General features: G+C 54.8%; 1 long non-coding RNA gene across 2 annotated transcripts; it reads left to right on the top strand.

The window, feature by feature from the left end:
* The first annotated feature begins 1,372 nt into the window (after positions 1 to 1,372).
* Positions 1,373 to 4,473, top strand: LOC147360000 (uncharacterized). 2 transcript variants are annotated; one of them, XR_015138572.1, is made up of 3 exons: positions 1,373 to 1,561; positions 3,003 to 3,092; positions 4,071 to 4,473. It is a non-coding gene; the product is annotated as an uncharacterized LOC147360000 (long non-coding RNA). The 2 variants fall into 2 exon arrangements; XR_015138573.1 differs by having other exon boundaries at positions 1,429 to 1,561; positions 3,003 to 3,119.
* Positions 4,474 to 7,849: the final 3,376 nt, after the last annotated feature.

The following is a 7,849-nucleotide window of genomic DNA, read 5'->3' as shown; positions in this document are numbered from 1 at the left end:
GGCCCCTTAAACTGATTGAGTATGCACGGATGAAAAAACAAACAACAATAATAAAAATAAGCAAAGATATTTTCAAATGAAACTTCAAATCAGGTTTTATTTTTGTGAAAAATGAAAAAGCAGGCCAGAGAAGGAACTCAGGACAAATAAATTAACTAAGCCAAATTTCCACAAAAAATCTGTGTGTTGTTTATCTCTGGAGGGGGGCCTTCTTGTTTTCATCTCCGTACTTCTCCGTAACTCCTATATTTAAAATTAGAAGAATAAAAAAGACAAGAAAACAGACCTCTGTGCTTTGAAAGGCATTGTTTTGCCTGCTTTTCACAGTAACTCTCTAATGTGTCTTGTTCATTGTTCCCATTTGACAGATGCGGAAACTGAGGCTCAGCTGATGAAGCCCCTGGCCAGAAGTCACACAGCTGGATTGAACCCAGGTTGGTCTAACCCCCCAAAGTCTGTTTTAAACCAGGATGCTCAGGTGCCCTTCAAGATGTCCTTCACGGAAATTGGCATTGCTTTTGAAAATCAGAGGGGGAGAAAACCAAACAAACCAAACAAGAAATATGACATTTTTTAAACCACTTCTTCAGGCTCTGATGGGGCCTGAGACCAACTGGGCTTAGGCAGGATTTCCCGGCAGGGGCACTGTTTGTACTTTGGGTGGGGTGTTCCTTCATGGTGCCTGGCCATCCCCCCGCCCACTCCATGCAGGTCCCTGCCCTCTGAAGACCAGCTGTGTCCCCCAATCCTGCGTCATCCAGACCCCCATCCCTCTCCGAGGCTTCCCCTGTTGAAGACTGCTGGAGGGCGCCCTGTGGTGACACCCCGTTCCTGCAGTGAGCTGAGCGCTTCCCAGGCTGTAAGCCCCCTGTTAGAGTTGACCCTCCCTGCAGATGAGGGGAAAGATGAGGCTCAGAGAGGCTGGGTGACTCGCCCGAGGTCACACAGTAAGCACTGAGCCCTGGGTCTTGTCCCAGGCTGCAGCATCTCCCCTTGGGGACCAGGCAGGCCCAGGAGCTGTCTCTTACAGCCCGGGGGCTAGGCTGAAGGGGAGAAAGAGGCGCGTGAACTGCAGTCCCCGGCGCCCGGACCAGGTGGCTGCCAAGCACCACCATTCACTCTGGCCAGCGGAGGCCAGGCGGGGAGACTCGGAGCCCCAGGCTGAAGGGCCGGGCGGGCGCTGGGGACCGGAAAGCGCGGCTCCCTCTGCCTGCCCGGCAGCGGCCGTGGCCGCCCGCCAGGCCCCGCCTGACGTCAGGCTCTGACCAGGGACATAATGTGCTGGCGTGGGGACAAGGGCTGGCTGCAGGGAGACGGGCCGGAGGCGGGGCGGTCAGGGGAGACAGGCAAGGGGGGAGCGAACAGGAAAGGCAGAAACAGACAGAGTTCAAGACGCAGAGACTCGGAGGCGGAGAAGAGGAACACAGAACCAGAAGGAAGGGACCCCGAGGGCGGGGGAGGAAGACCCAGGACATGAAAGGGGAAATTGAGGTGGAAATTGAGAGACCCAGAGATGCAGAAAAACAGCAATAGAAAGTGGTTTAGAGAAAGCTGCGGGCAGGTGAGGGGGACAGACAGACAGACAGCAGAGATCAGAGGGGTGTGAGGTTTAAGTGCAAGCTTGGGAGACCCCAGACCTGGGTGGGACGTGGCTTTGCCCTGGGGGCTGGTGACTCAGCACTCCTGGGCCTCTGATTCCTGACCTGGGGGCTGGGGCCCGCAGTCACAGGCCTTATTCATTTGGGGAGGGAGCAGGGTCCCCCCTCCACAATAGGGATGGTGGGAGTCCAGCTGCAGGGAACCTTCTGGCAGCACTCGGCAGGTGATGAGAGCCAGAGACACTGGAGGTGACAACTAGAGGGGGTGGGCAAGGCAAGAGAGAAAGAGGGTGCAAGCAAGGGGAGAGGGGAGAGCTGACCCCACGGAAAAGAGCCCCTGCTCCAGAGTGCCCCTGGCCCCACTGCTGCCAGGCGTCCCCCCGCCCACCCCCGGCGCTACACGAACACAAGGCCACTGTCACAGACCTTGGCCCGGCCTTGCCTGCCTCAGGGCCCAGCCCCCTGTTTATGGGCTTGAGAAGGCCATGATCCCAGGGCCGTCACGTCACCAAAGCCGAACAAGGCCAGGGCCCGCTCGCTGCCGGCCTTCCAGCCCTGTCATCCCTTATCCAGCTTAATTATTAAACGCCCCAGCAGGGCCGAGGGTCTGAGCCAGCTGCCCTCCCAGGGGTGCGCAGGGGTGACTGCGTGTCCCCATTCATGCAGGGGCACACTCAGTCTCGAGACCCCAGGCTGTACTTGCAAAGTGCCCTTTCTCTCGCCCCCACTGCTCCCAGGAGCTGCCATCACCTTCATCTTCATCCTCAGAGTTAGTAAGCTAAAGCAGCTACCGGGTATGGGGCACGGTCCCTAGGCCCCCTGACAGTCCCAAGAGAGTGAGCCATATTATTGTTCCATTTTCCAGATGAAGAAACTGAGGCTCAGGAAGCTAGAGTCACTCTCTCAGGGCCACCTGGTAACTTGTTAAGTGGCAGAGCCATGTGTCCAGCCCGGCCACCCTATTGAGCAGATAGCAGCCCCCATTTCCTGAGCAGCTGCTGAGTGCCAGGCTACTTGAGCCAGATGCCTTACCTACATCGTCTCTTTCAACTGAGGTGGCAGTTCTTAGCCCAGCACGATTTTTTTCCCCTCAGGAGGCTTTAGGCTACATCAGGGGTCATTTGGCATTCTCACAACTGGGGACATGCTCCTGGCATCTCAGGGATGGAGGTCAGTGAGGCCTTTCAGCATCCCACCCCGCAAAGGGCAGCCCCCACAGCAGAGAACATGAGTTAATAAGAGTTGCTCAGTTGTGTCCAACTCTTCACGAACCCATGGACTGTAGCCCTCCAGGCTCCTCTGTCCATGGAATTCTGCAGGCCAGAATACTGGAGTGGGTTGCCATGCCCTCCTCCAGGGGATCTTCCCGATCCAGGGATGGAACCTGTGTCTCCCACATTGCAGGCAGATTCTTTACTGACTGAGCCACCAGGGAAGATCCAGCCCCCAAGGTCAGTAGCATGGAGGCTGAGAACCCTGCTGTAAGTGGAACAGGTGAGAACCCTGCTGTTAGTGGAACAGGTGAGAACTCTGCAGTAACCCTGTTACAATCTCCAGTCGCGGACGTGGAATCCGAGGCACAGACAGAGAGCCCCACTGCCGGGGCTCCCACCCCATGACCCTGCTCTTCCCTCACGAGACCCAAGGCCACTTCTGATGGCGTCTGCCCTTAGGAGACCTCAACTAACCTCTATTTCAGGCCCTTTGAAGCCCTTGCGTGCCTAATATAAACAAGGCCTCACTGTTTTTTCACATGTGAAGACGGGGTTTTAATCACTGACTGAAGAAAGAGATCAAGCCAAAAAGTCACCGGGACAGTCAGAATGTCTTTAAATGTGATTGTATTTTATTCACAACAGCAGAGGGGGCTGTTGGGAACTGGCCTCACAGGGATTCGTGGAGCAAAGGTTTCCTGAGCACTGCTAGGTGCCAGGCCCTGTCTCTGGTGCAGGAGATACAGCAGAGAACCAGACAGACCGGCCCTACTGGGTCTTTAAGAGATAGCAGTCTTGTGGGGATGGTGGATAATCAACAGGAAAACAAACAGTAAAGACAGCTTCAGACTGTGTTCAGACTGTGGGGAGAGGGAAGGGCTGTCACAGGGAGGGCAGAGTCCAAGGGGGCCTTTCTGAGGAAGTGGGACCTGAAGGATACCAAGCAATAGCCTTGGGAAGAGGCAGGGCGGAAGGCTCCAGGCCGAGGGAACAGCATGTGCAAAGGCCCTGAGGCAGGCGCATGCGTGGAGTGTTGAGGCCCAGCAAGCAGGGCTGGAGAGGAGCTTAGAGAAGTAACCAGCACACAGCTGTGTAGGACTCTGTGGCCACTGTAAGGGCTTTGCACGCGCTCTGAGGGAGCTGGGGTTTATAGGGTGATTTTAAGCAGAAAAGGCGCAAGACTTAACTTAGGTTCTAACAAGATCCCTTTGGATGAATGATGCTCCCTTTCCCAAATATCCTCCTCTTAATCCCCCAGACCTTTGAACGTCACTTTGTATGGCATAAGGAATTATGCAGCTATGATTTAGCTAAAGATCTTGAGCTGGGAAGATGATCCTGGATGATCTGAGTGGGCCCAACGGAATCACGGGAGTCCTTATAAGATGGAGGCTGAAGGAGGTTTGACCACAGAAGAGGAGAAGGCAGAGAGAATGACAGAACCAGATTGAAAGGAGGCACATTGAAGAGGGAAGAAGGGGCCACAAGCCAAGGGATGCAAGTCACCACTGGAAGTTGGAGAAGACAAGGAAACAGCCTCTCCCCAGAGCCTCCGGCAGGAGCCAGCCCTGCCAGCATCTCGACTTCAGTCCAGAGACTGATTTCAGACTTCTGACCTCCAGAACTCTAAGTAAATAAATTTGTGCTCTTAAGCCACAAAATTTGTGATCATTTGCTACAGCAGCCGTGGGAAACTGATGCAGATGCCATGGGGAAGACAGAGGTGGGGAGAGTGGGGTGGGCAGTGACGTGGGGAGAGTGAAGTGGGAGCTGGGGGACCAAGGCTGGGGGCTACTGCAGTAGTCCAGGCAGGAGATGAGGGTGGGCAGAGAGAAGTGGATGGATTCAAGAGGACTTTAGGAAGCCAGACAGGCAGCCTTGCTGATGGGCTGGATGCAGCATGGCGGGGGGGTTGGGGGGGTGCGGCTGGGACCCAGTGTTTCTGGCTCACCCAGTCGTCTCTGGGCTAGTGCCCAGGACACAGAGTTGGCCACCACACAGTTCCTGCTCTGGGGAAGAATTCAGCCGGGGGAGGCCCAGGAATAGTTACAGGGTGATGAGGGAGACCAGGCTCAGCTACCCTAGAACCTCACATCTCACACACTCAGGTCTCTGCCACATCTTCAGGGAGGCCTCCCTGACCACCTTGTCTTAGAGAACCCCTCCCTCCATCTCTTTCTCCCCCTGCTTTGGCTCGCCTCATGTGTCTTGTGGTCATGCTACATGTGCGTCTGTTTCTTTGCTGTCTGACTCCCTTCCCTGCTCAATATCAGCTCCACAAGGAGGACTTGGTCTGACTTGTCTAGCACTGAATCTCAGCACCCAGCGTTGGCCCGCCTGAGGGGTGCTCAGCACATGTGTGTTGAATGAATGAATGAATCCATGTTTTCCGACAAGGACACAAAGAAAAGTCAGAACAAGGGAATGACTAGCTCAGGGTCACACAGTGGTTCAGTGTGGGACCAGGATTTGAACCCAAACTGATTCCAAAGTTTGCATTAAGTTGCCCACCTCCTTTTAATACCAATGATACAACCTGTGCTTGAGAAGTTTCCACACTGTGGGATGTAGTACTCCATCCTTCATGAACGCCAGACATTCTACTTTTTAAAGTATTTGTTCGGTTGGCTATGCCAGGTCTTACTTGTAGCATGGGGGATGCTCAGCCTTTGTTGCAGCATGCGGGATCTTTAGTTGTGGCTTGCAAACTCTTTCTTAGTTACGCATGTTGGACCTAGTTCCCTGGCCAGGGATGGAACCCAGTCCCCCTGCATTGGTAGCGTGGAGTCCTAGCCACTGGACACCAGGGCAGTCCCCAGAATTCTAAATGCGGCACCTGAGGAATTCTGCAGGGCACTCATCATGCCCAGGGAGGTTACCTGTCATAAAACTGAAGCTCAGCGAGACTGGGCTCTTCCTGGACATGCACAGCTTGCCAGCAGTAGGGCCAGGATTTAATCCCCACTGCACCCCACACTCAGGGTCTTCTCTCTCAGTCCCAGCATGTTCTGGGCCCCTGAGAAATAAGGAAGGGCCTCCTAGCCTAATGGCCTAAAAGGCAGGGTAAGTATAGACCACTCCGCCCACGGTCCTGGGGGAAGTCCAGCAACACCTCAAGCCGGGAGCTTCTGAGAAAGAGAGTCAGGGGTTAGGGCCTGGGGCCCTGGGGTCACACTTCAGCTCTGCCCCTTCCCTGCTGTGTGGCCTCAGGAAAGTGGCCTCCTTTCTCTGACCCAGGGCTCTTCCAATACTCCCGCTAAAATTCTAGACAAAGCCCTATGGAGCACATGTTAAAATAAAAAGACCCAGCCTATACTCTGACATTTTTCATTAGACTATACTGCCTTGGCCAAACACATGTACTCATAATAAAATATACGAAGCTTAATCTGAAAACATCAGCAATAACAAGGGGAGCTTATTTTCCTCTCCTACGCACAACGTCCAGATGTAGGCAGTTCGGGGTGGGTGTGAAGATTCCACGGGGCCCTCAGTGTCCCACCCTCTGTCCCGTTCACCACTCTGCCACCCCCAGGGTGTGGGCTTCCTGTTCATGCCCCAACACAGAGGCCACAGCACCAGCCTTCTCCTCTGCCTTCCAGGTGGCAGGGTGGAGAAGGAAAGACAGTGAGTAGAGGGCAAACAATAGCTGAATCTCTAGGAAAGTTTCCAGAAACTGCTGCACATACTCCCAGTCACAGCCCGGGAGTCAGAGCTTGGTTGTATGGCTGCACCCAGCTACAGGGAAAGCAGGAGAAAACTTTATTCTGCACGGCCATGAGCTCTGATAAAAGTGGATCAAGTACTTGAAAATGAACAAAATCATTTCAGATAATGATACATGCTGGGAAGGGAGCAAACAGGGTGGCCTGCGGGAAGCTGTGTAGGGAAGGCCTCCTGAGGTGACGCTGGTGTAGTCTAGTCGCTAAGTCATGTCCGACTCTTTTGCGACCCCGAGGCCTGTAGCCCACCAGGCTCCTCTGTCCATGGGATTTCCCGGGCAAGAAGACTGGAGTGACACAGTTGAGGCCTAAATGAGAAGACGGACTGGGGCTGAGCATCCCGGGAACAGAAAGTGCTTGCTTGGAAGTAGGAACGGGCCTGGTTGCTGAAGAAACAGGAAGGAGGCCAGCGCGGCTGAGATGGGATGGGGCTGGGGGCCCGCTGGGGAGGAGGTGGGGTCACAGAGGTCAACGGGGCTAGATGCAGAGCGACACTGGGAGGCCCTGGCTGGAGTGTTGGGTTTTTTTTTTTTTATCAGTGCAGCAGGGTGATACAGGAGGGCTGAGGTTGAGGATGCATCTGACTTGCTGTGACATCCTTCTGAGAGGGCGCAGACCCCCTGAGCCTGGGAAACATACCAGATCCTTGGCAGAGCTTCATCTGTTCTTTCACTCACTCGCCCATTTATTCCTTCAATGAATGGGCTATAGTAACAGGACTGACCCCACCCTCAGGAGAAGGACAGACAGACTGAGCAGACAAGCAGACACAGCTCACAGGTGGCTGTGGGCCCCCTGAGGAGATGGGCGGGGCTCCAGGAGGGCCCACGATCACCTGGGAACCAGCAGGAGCTTTCCACAGGGGTGATTTTGAGCTGACGTTTGAACCAGAAGGAAGCGTGATCTTGGGGAGATCTGGAGAGGAGGGAGACCAGAGTCCAGGTTGGGGGAATAGCTTGTGCCCAGGCCTGGAGACTCAGGAAGAGAAGTGCCTGTTTGAGAAACTCACCAGACTCTGGACTGGCAAGAGCAAGGAGGATGAGAGGGGAGGTGAGCAGAGGTCAGGTCTCAGAGAGCCCAGAGGAGGGGCTTGGGGTTTCTGGGTTCCAGGCAGGAGGCTGTGTTAAGAGCCTTGACCCCAAGTCCCAGGGATGGGCCCGGGGTCAGATCAAGATAGGCAGGGACCTTGCTCTCCTCCAAGGGTGTGCATGGGCTCCCTGATGACAGGGGTTGCTGCCTTCCTATGGCACTGCCTGCTGGGGTGTTCTTCTCTTGGTCTCAGCTCTGAGAGTGCCCTCTGACTCAGCCCCCTCTA

This window comes from Bos grunniens, chromosome 13, assembly GCF_055505025.1.
Source record: "Bos grunniens cultivar Pamir isolate PY7600 chromosome 13, Bosgru_T2T1.0, whole genome shotgun sequence".
NCBI lineage: Eukaryota > Metazoa > Chordata > Mammalia > Artiodactyla > Bovidae > Bos > Bos grunniens.
Note: the sequence above shows the minus strand (reverse complement) of the source record. Positions and strands in the feature narration are given on the sequence as shown.